Raw genomic sequence first — 16,998 nt, 5'->3', positions numbered from 1 at the left:
GACAGTGAGTGCAGCACTGCACTGTTATGTCTGAGACAGTGAGTGCAGCACTGCACTGTTATGTCTGAGACAGTGAGAAAGTGCATCACTGCACTGTTATATCTCAGACAGTGAGAAAGTGCAGCACTGCACTGTTATGTCTGAAACAGTGAGAAAGTGCAGCACCGCACTGCTATGTCTGAGACAGTGAGAAAGTGCAGCACTGCACTGTTATGTCTCAGACAGTGAGAAAGTGCAGCACTGCACTGTTATGTCTGAGACAGTGAGAAAGTGCAGCACTGCACTGTTATGTCTGAGACAGTGAGAAAGTGCAACACTGCACTGTTATGTCTGAAACAGTGCGAAAGTGCAGCACTGCACTGTTATGTCTGAGACAGTGAGAAAGTGCAGCACTGCACTGTTATGTCTGAGACAGTGAGAAAGTGCAGCACTGCACTGTTATGTCTGAAACAGTGAGAAAGTGCAGCACTGCACTGTTATGTCTGAGACAGTGAGAAAGTTCAGCACTGCACTGTTATGTCTCAGACAGTGAGAAAGTGCAGCACTGCACTGTTATGTCTCAGACAGTGAGAAAGTTCAGCACTGCACTGTTATGTCTCACACAGTGAGAAAGTGCAGCACTGCACTGTTATGTCTGAGACAGTGAGAAAGTGCAGCACTGCACTGTTATGTCTGAGACAGTGAGAAAGTGCAACACTGCACTGTTATGTCTGAAACAGTGAGAAAGTGCAGCACTGCACTGTTATGTCTGAGACAGTGAGAAAGTGCAGCACTGCACTGTTATGTCTGAGACAGTGAGAAAGTGCAGCACTGCACTGTTATGTCTGAAACAGTGAGAAAGTGCAGCACTGCACTGTTATGTCTGAGACAGTGAGAAAGTTCAGCACTGCACTGTTATGTCTCAGACAGTGAGAAAGTGCAGCACTGCACTGTTATGTCTCAGACAGTGAGAAAGTTCAGCACTGCACTGTTATGTCTCAGACAGTGAGAAAGTGCAGCACTGCACTGTTATGTCTCAGACAGTGAGAAAGTGCAGCACTGCACTGTTATGTCTCAGACAGTGAGAAAGTTCAGCACTGCACTGTTATGTCTCAGACAGTGAGAAAGTGCAGCACTGCACTGTTATGTCTGAGACAGTGAGAAAGTGCAGCACTGCACTGTTATGTCTGAGACAGTGAGAAAGTGCAACACTGCACTGTTATGTCTGAAACAGTGAGAAAGTGCAGCACTGCACTGTTATGTCTGAGACAGTGAGAAAGTGCAGCACTGCACTGTTATGTCTGAGACAGTGAGAAAGTGCAGCACTGCACTGTTATGTCTGAAACAGTGAGAAAGTGCAGCACTGCACTGTTATGTCTGAGACAGTGAGAAAGTTCAGCACTGCACTGTTATGTCTCAGACAGTGAGAAAGTGCAGCACTGCACTGTTATGTCTCAGACAGTGAGAAAGTTCAGCACTGCAGTGTTATGTCTCACACAGTGAGAAAGTGCAGCACTGCACTGTTATGTCTGAGACAGTGAGAAAGTGCAGCACTGCACTGTTATGTCTGAGACAGTGAGAAAGTGCAACACTGCACTGTTATGTCTGAAACAGTGAGAAAGTGCAGCACTGCACTGTTATGTCTGAGACAGTGAGAAAGTGCAGCACTGCACTGTTATGTCTGAGACAGTGAGAAAGTGCAGCACTGCACTGTTATGTCTGAAACAGTGAGAAAGTGCAGCACTGCACTGTTATGTCTGAGACAGTGAGAAAGTTCAGCACTGCACTGTTATGTCTCAGACAGTGAGAAAGTGCAGCAATGCACTGTTATGTCTCAGACAGTGAGAAAGTTCAGCACTGCACTGTTATGTCTCAGACAGTGAGAAAGTGCAGCACTGCACTGTTATGTCTCAGACAGTGAGAAAGTTCAGCACTGCACTGTTATGTCTCAGACAGTGAGAAAGTGCAGCACTACACTGTTATGTCTCAGACAGTGAGAAAGTGCAGCACTGCACTGTTATGTCTCAGACAGTGAGAAAGTGCAGCACTGCACTGTTATGCCTGAGACAGTGAGAAAGTGCAGCACTGCATTGTTATGTCTGAGACAGTGAGAAAGTGCAGCACTGCATTGTTATGTCTCAGACAGTGAGAAAGTGCAGCACTGCACTGTTATGTCTGAGACAGTGAGTGCAGCACTGCACTGTTATGTCTGAGACAGTGAGTGCAGCACTGCACTGTTATGTCTGAGACAGTGAGTGCAGCACTGCTCTGTTATGTCTGAGACAGTGAGAAAGTGCAGCACTGCACTGTTATATCTCAGACAGTGAGAAAGTGCAGCACTGCACTGTTATGTCTGAAACAGTGAGAAAGTGCAGCACCGCACTGCTATGTCTGAGACAGTGAGAAAGTGCAGCACTGCACTGTTATGTCTCAGACAGTGAGAAAGTGCAGCACTGCACTGTTATGTCTGAGACAGTGAGAAAGTGCAGCACTGCACTGTTATGTCTGAGACAGTGAAAAAGTGCAACACTGCACTGTTATGTCTGAAACAGTGAGAAAGTGCAGCACTGCACTGTTATGTCTGAGACAGTGAGAAAGTGCAGCACTGCACTGTTATGTCTGAGACAGTGAGAAAGTGCAGCACTGCACTGTTATGTATGAAACAGTGAGAAAGTGCAGCACTGCACTGTTATGTCTGAGACAGTGAGAAAGTTCAGCACTGCACTGTTATGTCTCAGACAGTGAGAAAGTGCAGCACTGCACTGTTATGTCTCAGACAGTGAGAAAGTGCAGCACTGCACTGTTATGTCTCAGACAGTGAGAAAGTTCAGCACTGCACTGTTATGTCTCAGACAGTGAGAAAGTGCAGCACGGCACTGTTATGTCTCAGACAGTGAGAAAGTTCAGCACTGCACTGTTATGTCTCAGACAGTGAGAAAGTTCAGCACTGCACTGCTATGTCTCAGACAGTGAGAAAGTGCAGCACTGCACTGTTATGTCTCAGACAGTGAGAAAGTTCAGCACTGCACTGTTATGTCTCAGACAGTGAGAAAGTTCAGCACTGCACTGTTATGTGTCAGACAGTGAGAAAGTGCAGCACTGCACTGTTATGTCTCAGACAGTGAGAAAGTTCAGGACTGCATTGTTGTCTCAGACAGTGAGAAAGTTCAGCACTGCACTGTTATGTCTGAGACAGTGAGAAAGTTCAGCACTGCACTGTTATGTCTGAGACAGTGAGAAAGTGCAGCACTGCACTGTTATGTCTCAGACAGTGAGAAAGTTCAGCACTGCACTGTTATGTCTCAGACAGTGAGAAAGTGCAGCACTGCACTGTTATGTCTCAGACAGTGAGAAAGTGCAGCACTGCACTGTTATGTCTGAGACAGTGAGAAAGTTCAGCACTGCACTGTTATGTCTCAGACAGTGAGAAAGTTCAGCACTGCACTGTTATGTCTCAGACAGTGAGAAAGTTCAGCACTGCACTGTTATGTCTGAGACAGTGAGAAAGTGCAGCACTGCACTGTTATGTCTGAAACAGTGAGAAAGTGCAGCACTGCACTGTTATGTCTCAGACAGTGAGAAAGTGCAGCACTGCACTGTTATGTCTCAGACAGTGAGAAAGTTCAGCACTGCACTGTTATGTCTGAGACAGTGAGAAAGTGCAGCACTGCACTGTTATGTCTGAGACAGTGAGAAAGTGCAGCACTGCACTGTTATGTCTGAGACAGTGAGAAAGTGCAGCACTGCACTGTTATTTCTGAGACAGTGAGAAAGTTCAGCACTGCACTGTTATGTCTGAGACAGTGAGAAAGTGCAGCACTGCACTGTTATGTCTGAGACAGTGAGAAAGTGCAGCACTGCACTGTTATGTCTGAGACAGTGAGAAAGTGCAGCACTGCACTGTTATGTCTGAGACAGTGAGAAAGTGCAGCACTGCACTGTTATGTCAGAGACAGTGAGAAAGTGCAGCACTGCATTGTTATGTCTGAGACAGTGAGAAAGTGCAGCACTGCATTGTTATGTCTCAGACAGTGAGAAAGTGCAGCACTGCACTGTTATGTCAGAGACAGTGAGAAAGTTCAGCACTGCATTGTTATGTCTGAGACAGTGAGAAAGTTCAGCACTGCATTGTTATGTCTCAGACAGTGAGAAAGTGCAGCACTGCATTGTTATGTCTCAGACAGTGAGAAAGTGCAGCATTGCATTGTTATGTCTCTGACAGTGAGAAAGTTCAGCACTGCATTGTTATGTCTGAGACAGTGAGAAAGTACAGCACTGCACTGTTATGTCTGAGACAGTGAGAAAGTGCAGCACTGAATTGTTATGTCTGAGACAGTGAGAAAGTGCAGCACCGCACTGTTATGTCTGAGACAGTGAGAAAGTGCAGCACCGCACTGCTATGTCTGAGACAGTGAGAAAGTGCAGCACTGCACTGTTATGTCTCAGACAGTGAGTGCAGCACTGCACTGTTATGTCTGAGACAGTGAGTGCAGCACTGCACTGTTATGTCTGAGACAGTGAGAAAGTGCAGCACTGCACTGTTATATCTCAGACAGTGAGAAAGTGCAGCACTGCACTGTTATGTCTGAAACAGTGAGAAAGTGCAGCACCGCACTGCTATGTCTGAGACAGTGAGAAAGTGCAGCACCGCACTGTTATGTCTCAGACAGTGAGTGCAGCACTGCACTGTTATGTCTGAGACAGTGAGTGGAGCACTGCACTGTTATGTCTAAGACAGTGAGAAAGTGCAGCACTGCACTGTTATATCTCAGACAGTGAGAAAGTGCAGCACTGCACTGTTATGTCTGAAACAGTGAGAAAGTGCAGCACCGCACTGCTATGTCTGAGACAGTGAGAAAGTGCAGCACTGCACTGTTATGTCTCAGACAGTGAGTGCAGTGCTGCACTGCACTGTTATGTCTCAGACAGTGAGTGCAGCACTGCACTGTTATGTCTGAGACAGTGAGTGCAGCACTGCACTGTTATGTCTGAGACAGTGAGAAAGTGCAGCACTGCACTGTTATATCTCAGACAGTGAGAAAGTGCAGCACTGCACTGTTATGTCTGAAACAGTGAGAAAGTGCAGCACCGCACTGCTATGTCTGAGACAGTGAGAAAGTGCAGCACTGCACTGTTATGTCTCAGACAGTGAGTGCAGCACTGCACTGTTATGTCTGAGACAGTGAGTGCAGCACTGCACTGTTATGTCTGAGACAGTGAGAAAGTGCAGCACTGCACTGTTATATCTCAGACAGTGAGAAAGTGCAGCACTGCACTGTTATGTCTGAAACAGTGAGAAAGTGCAGCACCGCACTGCTATGTCTGAGACAGTGAGAAAGTGCAGCACTGCACTGTTATGTCTCAGACAGTGAGAAAGTGCAGCACTGCACTGTTATGTCTGAGACAGTGAGAAAGTGCAGCACTGCACTGTTATGTCTGAGACAGTGAGAAAATGCAACACTGCACTGTTATGTCTGAAACAGTGAGAAAGTGCAGCACTGCACTGTTATGTCTGAGACAGTGAGAAAGTGCAGCACTGCACTGTTATGTCTGAGACAGTGAGAAAGTGCAGCACTGCACTGTTATGTCTGAAACAGTGAGAAAGTGCAGCACTGCACTGTTATGTCTGAGACAGTGAGAAAGTTCAGCACTGCACTGTTATGTCTCAGACAGTGAGAAAGTGCAGCACTGCACTGTTATGTCTCAGACAGTGAGAAAGTTCAGCACTGCACTGTTATGTCTCAGACAGTGAGAAAGTGCAGCACTGCACTGTTATGTCTGAGACAGTGAGAAAGTGCAGCACTGCACTGTTATGTCTGAGACAGTGAGAAAGTGCAGCACTGCACTGTTATGTCTCAGACAGTGAGTGCAGCACTGCACTGTTATGTCTGAGACAGTGAGTGCAGCACTGCACTGTTATGTCTGAGACAGTGAGAAAGTGCAGCACTGCACTGTTATATCTCAGACAGTGAGAAAGTTCAGCACTGCACTGTTATGTCTCAGACAGTGAGAAAGTTCAGCACTGCACTGCTATGTCTCAGACAGTGAGAAAGTGCAGCACTGCACTGTTATGTCTCAGACAGTGAGAAAGTACAGCACTACACTGTTATGTGTGAGACAGTGAGAAAGTGCAGCACTGCACTGTTATGTCTCAGACAGTGAGAAAGTGCAGCACTGCACTGTTATGTCTCAGACAGTGAGAAAGTACAGCACTACACTGTTATGTGTGAGACAGTGAGAAAGTGCAGCACTGCATTGTTATGTCTGAGACAGTGAGAAAGTACAGCACTACACTGTTATGTGTGAGACAGTGAGAAAGTGCAGCACTGCACTTTTATGTCTGAGACAGTGAGAAAGTGCAGCACTGCATTGTTATGTCTCAGACAGTGAGAAAGTGCAGCACTGCACTGTTATGTCTCAGACAGTGAGAAAGTGCAGCACTGCACTGTTATGTCTCAGACAGTGAGAAAGTGCAGCACTGCACTGTTATGTCTCAGACAGTGAGAAAGTGCAGCACTGCACTGTTATGTCTCAGACAGTGAGAAAGTGCAGCACTACACTGTTATGTGTGAGACAGTGAGAAAGTGCAGCACTGCACTGTTATGTCTCAGACAGTGAGAAAGTGCAGCACTGCACTGTTATGTGTGAGACAGTGAGAAAGTGCAGCACTGCACTGTTATGTGTGAGACAGTGAGAAAGTGCAGCACTACACTGTTATGTGTGAGACAGTGAGAAAGTGCAGCACTGCACTGTTATGTCTCAGACAGTGAGAAAGTGCAGCACTACACTGTTATGTGTGAGACAGTGAGAAAGTGCAGCACTGCACTGTTATGTCTCAGACAGTGAGAAAGTGCAGCACTGCACTGTTATGTCTCAGACAGTGAGAAAGTGCAGCACTACACTGTTATGTGTGAGACAGTGAGAAAGTGCAGCACTGCACTGTTATGTCTCAGACAGTGAGAAAGTGCAGCACTGCACTGTTATGTCTCAGACAGTGAGAAAGTGCAGCACTGCACTGTTATGTCTCAGACAGTGAGAAAGTGCAGCACTGCACTGTTATGTCTCAGACAGTGAGAAAGTGCAGCACTGCACTGTTATGTCTCAGACAGTGAGAAAGTTCAGCACTGCACTGTTATGTCTCAGACAGTGAGAAAGTGCAGCACTGCACTGTTATGTCTCAGACAGTGAGAAAGTGCAGCACTGCACTGTTATGTCTCAGACAGTGAGAAAGTGCAGCACTACACTGTTATGTGTGAGACAGTGAGAAAGTGCAGCACTGCACTGTTATGTCTCAGACAGTGACAAAGTGCAGCACTACACTGTTATGTCTCAGACAGTGAGAAAGTGCAGCACTACACTGTTATGTGTGAGACAGTGAGAAAGTGCAGCACTGCACTGTTATGTCTCAGACAGTGAGAAAGTGCAGCACTGCACTGTTATGTCCCAGACAGTGAGAAAGTGCAGCACTGCACTGTTATGTCTCAGACAGTGAGAAAGTGCAGCACTGCACTGTTATGTCACAGACAGTGAGAAAGTGCAGCACTGCACTGTTATGTCTCAGACAGTGAGAAAGTTCAGCACTGCACTGTTATGTCTCAGACAGTGAGAAAGTGCAGCACTGCACTGTTATGTCTCAGACAGTGAGAAAGTGCAGCACTGCACTGTTATGTCTCAGACAGTGAGAAAGTGCAGCACTACACTGTTATGTGTGAGACAGTGAGAAAGTGCAGCACTGCACTGTTATGTCTCAGACAGTGAGAAAGTGCAGCACTACACTGTTATGTCTCAGACAGTGAGAAAGTGCAGCACTGCACTGTTATGTCTGAGACAGTGAGAAAGTGCAGCACTGCATTGTTATGTCTGAGACAGTGAGAAAGTGCAGCACTGCACTGTTATGTCTCAGACAGTGAGAAAGTGCAGCACTGCACTGTTATGTCTGAGACAGTGAGAAAGTGCAGCACTGCATTGTTATGTCTCAGACAGTGAGAAAGTGCAGCACTGCACTGTCATGTCTCAGACAGTGAGAAAGTGCAGCACTGCACTGTTATGTCTGAGACAGTGAGAAAGTGCAGCACTGCACTGTTATGTCTCAGACAGTGAGAAAGTGCAGCACTACATTGTTATGTCTCAGACAGTGAGAAAGTGCAGCACTGCACTGTTATGTCTCAGACAGTGAGAAAGTGCAGCACTGCACTGTTATGTCTCAGACAGTGAGAAAGTGCAGCACTGCATTGTTATGTCTCAGACAGTGAGAAAGTGCAGCACTGCACTGTTATGTCTCAGACAGTGAGAAAGTGCAGCACTGCACTGTTATGTCTGAGACAGTGAGAAAGTGCAGCACTGCACTGTTATGTCTCAGACAGTGAGAAAGTGCAGCACTACATTGTTATGTCTGAGACAGTGAGAAAGTGCAGCACTGCACTGTTATGTCTCAGACAGTGAGAAAGTGCAGCACTGCACTGTTATGTCTCAGACAGTGAGTGCAGCACTGCACTGTTATGTCTGAGACAGTGAGTGCAGCACTGCACTGTTATGTCTGAGACAGTGAGAAAGTGCAGCACTGCACTGTTATATCTCAGACAGTGAGAAAGTGCAGCACTGCACTGTTATGTCTGAAACATTGAGAAAGTGCAGCACCGCACTGCTATGTCTGAGACAGTGAGAAAGTGCAGCACTGCACTGTTATGTCTCAGACAGTGAGAAAGTGCAGCACTGCACTGTTATGTCTGAGACAGTGAGAAAGTGCAGCACTGCACTGTTATGTCTGAGACAGTGAGAAAGTGCAACACTGCACTGTTATGTCTGAAACAGTGAGAAAGTGCAGCACTGCACTGTTATGTCTGAGACAGTGAGAAAGTGCAGCACTGCACTGTTATGTCTGAGACAGTGAGAAAGTGCAGCACTGCACTGTTATGTCTGAAACAGTGAGAAAGTGCAGCACTGCACTGTTATGTCTGAGACAGTGAGAAAGTTCAGCACTGCACTGTTATGTGTCAGACAGTGAGAAAGTGCAGCACTGCACTGTTATGTCTCAGACAGTGAGAAAGTTCAGCACTGCACTGTTATGTCTCAGACAGTGAGAAAGTGCAGCACTGCACTGTTATGTCTCAGACAGTGAGAAAGTGCAGCACTACACTGTTATGTGTGAGACAGTGAGAAAGTACAGCACTACACTGTTATGTGTGAGACAGTGAGAAAGTGCTGCACTGCATTGTTATGTCTGAGACAGTGAGTGCAGCACTGCACTGTTATGTCTGAGACAGTGAGTGCAGCACTGCACTGTTATGTCTGAGACAGTGAGAAAGTGCAGCACTGCACTGTTATGTCTGAAACAGTGAGAAAGTGCAGCACTGCATTGTTATGTCTCAGACAGTGAGAAAGTGCAGCACTGCACTGTTATGTCTGAAACAGTGAGAAAGTGCAGCACCGCACTGCTATGTCTGAGACAGTGAGAAAGTGCAGCACTGCACTGTTATGTCTCAGACAGTGAGAAAGTGCAGCACTGCATTGTTATGTCTGAGACAGTGAGAAAGTGCAGCACTGCATTGTTATGTCTCAGACAGTGAGAAAGTGCTGCACTGCACTGTTATGTCTGAAACAGTGAGAAAGTGCAGCACCGCACTGCTATGTCTGAGACAGTGAGAAAGTGCAGCACTGCACTGTTATGTCTCAGACAGTGAGAAAGTGCAGCACTGCACTGTTATGTCTGAGACAGTGAGAAAGTGCAGCACTGCACTGTTATGTCTGAGACAGTGAGAAAGTGCAACACTGCACTGTTATGTCTGAAACAGTGAGAAAGTGCAGCACTGCACTGTTATGTCTGAGACAGTGAGAAAGTGCAGCACTGCACTGTTATGTCTGAGACAGTGAGAAAGTGCAGCACTGCACTGTTATGTATGAAACAGTGAGAAAGTGCAGCACTGCACTGTTATGTCTGAGACAGTGAGAAAGTTCAGCACTGCACTGTTATGTTTCAGACAGTGAGAAAGTGCAGCACTGCACTGTTATGTATCAGACAGTGAGAAAGTTCAGCACTGCACTGTTATGTCTCAGACAGTGAGAAAGTGCAGCACTGCACTGTTATGTCTGAGACAGTGAGAAAGTTCAGGACTGCATTGTTATGTCTCAGACAGTGAGAAAGTTCAGCACTGCACTGTTATGTCTGAGACAGTGAGAAAGTTCAGCACTGCACTGTTATGTCTGAGACAGTGAGAAAGTGCAGCACTGCACTGTTATGTCTCAGACAGTGAGAAAGTTCAGCACTGCACTGTTATGTCTCAGACAGTGAGAAAGTGCAGCACTGCACTGTTATGTCTCAGACAGTGAGAAAGTTCAGCACTGCACTGTTATGTCTCAGACAGTGAGAAAGTGCAGCACTGCACTGTTATGTCTCAGACAGTGAGAAAGTTCAGCACTGCACTGTTATGTCTCAGACAGTGAGAAAGTGCAGCACTGCACTGTTATGTCTCAGACAGTGAGAAAGTTCAGCACTGCACTGTTATGTCTCAGACAGTGAGAAAGTTCAGCACTGCACTGTTATGTCTCAGACAGTGAGAAAGTTCAGCACTGCACTGTTATGTCTGAGACAGTGAGAAAGTGCAGCACTACACTGTTATGTGTGAGACAGTGAGAAAGTGCAGCACTGCACTGTTATGTCTCAGACAGTGAGAAAGTGCAGCACTGCACTGTTATGTCTCAGACAGTGAGAAAGTGCAGCACTACACTGTTATGTGTGAGACAGTGAGAAAGTGCAGCACTGCACTGTTATGTCTCAGACAGTGAGAAAGTGCAGCACTGCACTGTTATGTCTCAGACAGTGAGAAAGTGCAGCACTGCACTGTTATGTCTGAGACAGTGAGAAAGTGCAGCACTGCACTGTTATGTCTCAGACAGTGAGAAAGTGCAGCACTGCACTGTTATGTCTCAGACAGTGAGAAAGTTCAGCACTGCACTGTTATGTCTCAGACAGTGAGAAAGTGCAGCACTGCACTGTTATGTCTCAGACAGTGAGAAAGTGCAGCACTGCACTGTTATGTCTCAGACAGTGAGAAAGTGCAGCACTACACTGTTATGTGTGAGACAGTGAGAAAGTGCAGCACTGCACTGTTATGTCTCAGACAGTGAGAAAGTGCAGCACTACACTGTTATGTCTCAGACAGTGAGAAAGTGCAGCACTACACTGTTATGTGTGAGACAGTGAGAAAGTGCAGCACTGCACTGTTATGTCTCAGACAGTGAGAAAGTGCAGCACTGCACTGTTATGTCCCAGACAGTGAGAAAGTGCAGCACTGCACTGTTATGTCTCAGACAGTGAGAAAGTGCAGCACTGCACTGTTATGTCTCAGACAGTGAGAAAGTGCAGCACTGCACTGTTATGTCTCAGACAGTGAGAAAGTTCAGCACTGCACTGTTATGTCTCAGACAGTGAGAAAGTGCAGCACTGCACTGTTATGTCTCAGACAGTGAGAAAGTGCAGCACTGCACTGTTATGTCTCAGACAGTGAGAAAGTGCAGCACTACACTGTTATGTGTGAGACAGTGAGAAAGTGCAGCACTGCACTGTTATGTGTGAGACAGTGAGAAAGTGCAGCACTGCACTGTTATGTGTGAGACAGTGAGAAAGTGCAGCACTGCACTGTTATGTGTGAGACAGTGAGAAAGTGCAGCACTGCACTGTTATGTCTCAGACAGTGAGAAAGTGCAGCACTACACTGTTATGTCTCAGACAGTGAGAAAGTGCAGCACTGCACTGTTATGTCTCAGACAGTGAGAAAGTGCAGCACTACACTGTTATGTCTCAGACAGTGAGAAAGTGCAGCACTGCACTGTTATGTCTGAGACAGTGAGAAAGTGCAGCACTGCATTGTTATGTCTGAGACAGTGAGAAAGTGCAGCACTGCACTGTTATGTCTCAGACAGTGAGAAAGTGCAGCACTGAACTGTTATGTCTGAGACAGTGAGAAAGTGCAGCACTGCATTGTTATGTCTCAGACAGTGAGAAAGTGCAGCACTGCACTGTCATGTCTCAGACAGTGAGAAAGTGCAGCACTGCACTGTTATGTCTGAGACAGTGAGAAAGTGCAGCACTGCACTGTTATGTCTCAGACAGTGAGAAAGTGCAGCACTACATTGTTATGTCTCAGACAGTGAGAAAGTGCAGCACTGCACTGTTATGTCTCAGACAGTGAGAAAGTGCAGCACTGCACTGTTATGTCTCAGACAGTGAGAAAGTGCAGCACTGCATTGTTATGTCTCAGACAGTGAGAAAGTGCAGCACTGCACTGTTATGTCTCAGACAGTGAGAAAGTGCAGCACTGCACTGTTATGTCTGAGACAGTGAGAAAGTGCAGCACTGCACTGTTATGTCTCAGACAGTGAGAAAGTGCAGCACTACATTGTTATGTCTGAGACAGTGAGAAAGTGCAGCACTGCACTGTTATGTCTCAGACAGTGAGAAAGTGCAGCACTGCACTGTTATGTCTCAGACAGTGAGTGCAGCACTGCACTGTTATGTCTGAGACAGTGAGTGCAGCACTGCACTGTTATGTCTGAGACAGTGAGAAAGTGCAGCACTGCACTGTTATATCTCAGACAGTGAGAAAGTGCAGCACTGCACTGTTATGTCTGAAACATTGAGAAAGTGCAGCACCGCACTGCTATGTCTGAGACAGTGAGAAAGTGCAGCACTGCACTGTTATGTCTCAGACAGTGAGAAAGTGCAGCACTGCACTGTTATGTCTGAGACAGTGAGAAAGTGCAGCACTGCACTGTTATGTCTGAGACAGTGAGAAAGTGCAACACTGCACTGTTATGTCTGAAACAGTGAGAAAGTGCAGCACTGCACTGTTATGTCTGAGACAGTGAGAAAGTGCAGCACTGCACTGTTATGTCTGAGACAGTGAGAAAGTGCAGCACTGCACTGTTATGTCTGAAACAGTGAGAAAGTGCAGCACTGCACTGTTATGTCTGAGACAGTGAGAAAGTTCAGCACTGCACTGTTATGTGTCAGACAGTGAGAAAGTGCAGCACTGCACTGTTATGTCTCAGACAGTGAGAAAGTTCAGCACTGCACTGTTATGTCTCAGACAGTGAGAAAGTGCAGCACTGCAGTGTTATGTCTCAGACAGTGAGAAAGTGCAGCACTACACTGTTATGTGTGAGACAGTGAGAAAGTACAGCACTACACTGTTATGTGTGAGACAGTGAGAAAGTGCAGCACTGCACTGTTATGTCTGAGACAGTGAGAAAGTGCAGCACTGCACTGTTATGTCTGAGACAGTGAGAAAGTGCAACACTGCACTGTTATGTCTGAAACAGTGAGAAAGTGCAGCACTGCACTGTTATGTCTGAGACAGTGAGAAAGTGCAGCACTGCACTGTTATGTCTGAGACAGTGAGAAAGTGCAGCACTGCACTGTTATGTATGAAACAGTGAGAAAGTGCAGCACTGCACTGTTATGTCTGAGACAGTGAGAAAGTTCAGCACTGCACTGTTATGTTTCAGACAGTGAGAAAGTGCAGCACTGCACTGTTATGTCTCAGACAGTGAGAAAGTTCAGCACTGCACTGTTATGTCTCAGACAGTGAGAAAGTGCAGCACTGCACTGTTATGTCTCAGACAGTGAGAAAGTTCAGGACTGCATTGTTATGTCTCAGACAGTGAGAAAGTTCAGCACTGCACTGTTATGTCTGAGACAGTGAGAAAGTTCAGCACTGCACTGTTATGTCTGAGACAGTGAGAAAGTGCAGCACTGCACTGTTATGTCTCAGACAGTGAGAAAGTTCAGCACTGCACTGTTATGTCTCAGACAGTGAGAAAGTGCAGCACTGCACTGTTATGTCTCAGACAGTGAGAAAGTTCAGCACTGCACTGTTATGTCTCAGACAGTGAGAAAGTGCAGCACTGCACTGTTATGTCTCAGACAGTGAGAAAGTTCAGCACTGCACTGTTATGTCTCAGACAGTGAGAAAGTGCAGCACTGCACTGTTATGTCTCAGACAGTGAGAAAGTTCAGCACTGCACTGTTATGTCTCAGACAGTGAGAAAGTTCAGCACTGCACTGTTATGTCTCAGACAGTGAGAAAGTTCAGCACTGCACTGTTATGTCTGAGACAGTGAGAAAGTTCAGCACTGCACTGTTATGTCTGAAACAGTGAGAAAGTTCAGCACTGCATTGTTATGTCTGAGACAGTGAGAAAGTGCAGCACTGCACTGTTATGTCTCAGACAGTGAGAAAGTGCAGCACTGCACTGTTATGTCTCAGACAGTGAGAAAGTGCAGCACTGCACTGTTATGTCTCAGACAGTGAGAAAGTGCAGCACTGCACTGTTATGTCTCAGACAGTGAGAAAGTGCAGCACTGCACTGTTATGTCTCAGACAGTGAGAAAGTGCAGCACTGCACTGTTATGTCTCAGACAGTGAGAAAGTGCAGCACTGCACTGTTATGTATCAGACAGTGAGAAAGTGCAGCACTGCACTGTTATGTCTCAGACAGTGAGAAAGTGCAGCACTGCATTGTTATGTCTCAGACAGTGAGAAAGTGCAGCACTGCACTGTTATGTCTCAGACAGTGAGAAAGTGCAGCACTGCACTGTTATGTCTGAGACAGTGAGAAAGTGCAGCACTGCATTGTTATGTCTGAGACAGTGAGAAAGTTCAGCACTGCACTGTTATGTCTCAGACAGTGAGAAAGTGCAGCACTACATTGTTATGTCTGAGACAGTGAGAAAGTGCAACACTGCACTGTTATGTCTCAGACAGTGAGAAAGTGCAGCACTGCACTGTTATGTCTCAGACAGTGAGTGCAGCACTGCACTGTTATGTCTGAGACAGTGAGTGCAGCACTGCACTGTTATGTCTGAGACAGTGAGAAAGTGCAGCACTGCACTGTTATATCTCAGACAGTGAGAAAGTGCAGCACTGCACTGTTATGTCTGAAACATTGAGAAAGTGCAGCACCGCACTGCTATGTCTGAGACAGTGAGAAAGTGCAGCACTGCACTGTTATGTCTCAGACAGTGAGAAAGTGCAGCACTGCACTGTTATGTCTGAGACAGTGAGAAAGTGCAGCACTGCACTGTTATGTCTGAGACAGTGAGAAAGTGCAACACTGCACTGTTATGTCTGAAACAGTGAGAAAGTGCAGCACTGCACTGTTATGTCTGAGACAGTGAGAAAGTTCAGCACTGCACTGTTATGTGTCAGACAGTGAGAAAGTGCAGCACTGCACTGTTATGTCTGAGACAGTGAGAAAGTGCAGCACTGCACTGTTATGTCTGAGACAGTGAGAAAGTGCAGCACTGCACTGTTATGTCTGAGACAGTGAGAAAGTGCAGCACTGCACTGTTATGTCTGAGACAGTGAGAAAGTGCAGCACTGCACTGTTATGTCTGAGACAGTGAGAAAGTGCAGCACTGCACTGTTATGTCTGAAACAGTGAGAAAGTGCAGCACTGCACTGTTATGTCTGAGACAGTGAGAAAGTTCAGCACTGCACTGTTATGTGTCAGACAGTGAGAAAGTGCAGCACTGCACTGTTATGTCTCAGACAGTGAGAAAGTTCAGCACTGCACTGTTATGTCTCAGACAGTGAGAAAGTGCAGCACTGCACTGTTATGTCTCAGACAGTGAGAAAGTGCAGCACTACACTGTTATGTGTGAGACAGTGAGAAAGTACAGCACTACACTGTTATGTGTGAGACAGTGAGAAAGTGCTGCACTGCATTGTTATGTCTGAGACAGTGAGTGCAGCACTGCACTGTTATGTCTGAGACAGTGAGTGCAGCACTGCACTGTTATGTCTGAGACAGTGAGAAAGTGCAGCACTGCACTGTTATGTCTGAAACAGTGAGAAAGTGCAGCACTGCATTGTTATGTCTCAGACAGTGAGAAAGTGCAGCACTGCACTGTTATGTCTGAAACAGTGAGAAAGTGCAGCACCGCACTGCTATGTCTGAGACAGTGAGAAAGTGCAGCACTGCACTGTTATGTCTCAGACAGTGAGAAAGTGCAGCACTGCATTGTTATGTCTGAGACAGTGAGAAAGTGCAGCACTGCATTGTTATGTCTCAGACAGTGAGAAAGTGCAGCACTGCACTGTTATGTCTGAAACAGTGAGAAAGTGCAGCACCGCACTGCTATGTCTGAGACAGTGAGAAAGTGCAGCACTGCACTGTTATGTCTCAGACAGTGAGAAAGTGCAGCACTGCACTGTTATGTCTGAGACAGTGAGAAAGTGCAGCACTGCACTGTTATGTCTGAGACAGTGAGAAAGTGCAACACTGCACTGTTATGTCTGAAACAGTGAGAAAGTGCAGCACTGCACTGTTATGTCTGAAACAGTGAGAAAGTGCAGCACTGCACTGTTATGTGTCAGACAGTGAGAAAGTGCAGCACTGCACTGTTATGTCTGAGACAGTGAGAAAGTGCAGCACTGCACTGTTATGTCTCAGACAGTGAGAAAGTGCAGCACTGCACTGTTATGTCTGAGACAGTGAGAAAGTGCAGCACTGCACTGTTATGTCTGAGACAGTGAGAAAGTGCAGCACTGCACTGTTATGTCTGAGACAGTGAGAAAGTGCAGCACTGCACTGTTATGTCTGAAACAGTGAGAAAGTGCAGCACTGCACTGTTATGTCTGAGACAGTGAGAAAGTTCAGCACTGCACTGTTATGTGTCAGACAGTGAGAAAGTGCAGCACTGCACTGTTATGTCTCAGACAGTGAGAAAGTTCAGCACTGCACTGTTATGTCTCAGACAGTGAGAAAGTGCAGCACTGCACTGTTATGTCTCAGACAGTGAGAAAGTGCAGCACTACACTGTTATGTGTGAGACAGTGAGAAAGTACAGCACTACACTGTTATGTGTGAGACAGTGAGAAAGTGCTGCACTGCATTGTTATGTCTGAGACAGTGAGTGCAGCACTGCACTGTTATGTCTGAGACAGTGAGTGCAGCACTGCACTGTTATGTCTGAGACAGTGAGAAAGTGCAGCACTGCACTGTTATGTCTGAAACAGTG

The sequence above is a fragment of the Cherax quadricarinatus genome, unplaced genomic scaffold (genome assembly GCF_038502225.1).
Source record: "Cherax quadricarinatus isolate ZL_2023a unplaced genomic scaffold, ASM3850222v1 Contig40, whole genome shotgun sequence".
In the NCBI taxonomy this organism is placed as follows: Eukaryota; Metazoa; Arthropoda; class Malacostraca; order Decapoda; family Parastacidae; genus Cherax; species Cherax quadricarinatus.
The sequence above is the reverse complement of the archived record's forward strand: the minus strand, read 5'-3'. Positions refer to the sequence as shown.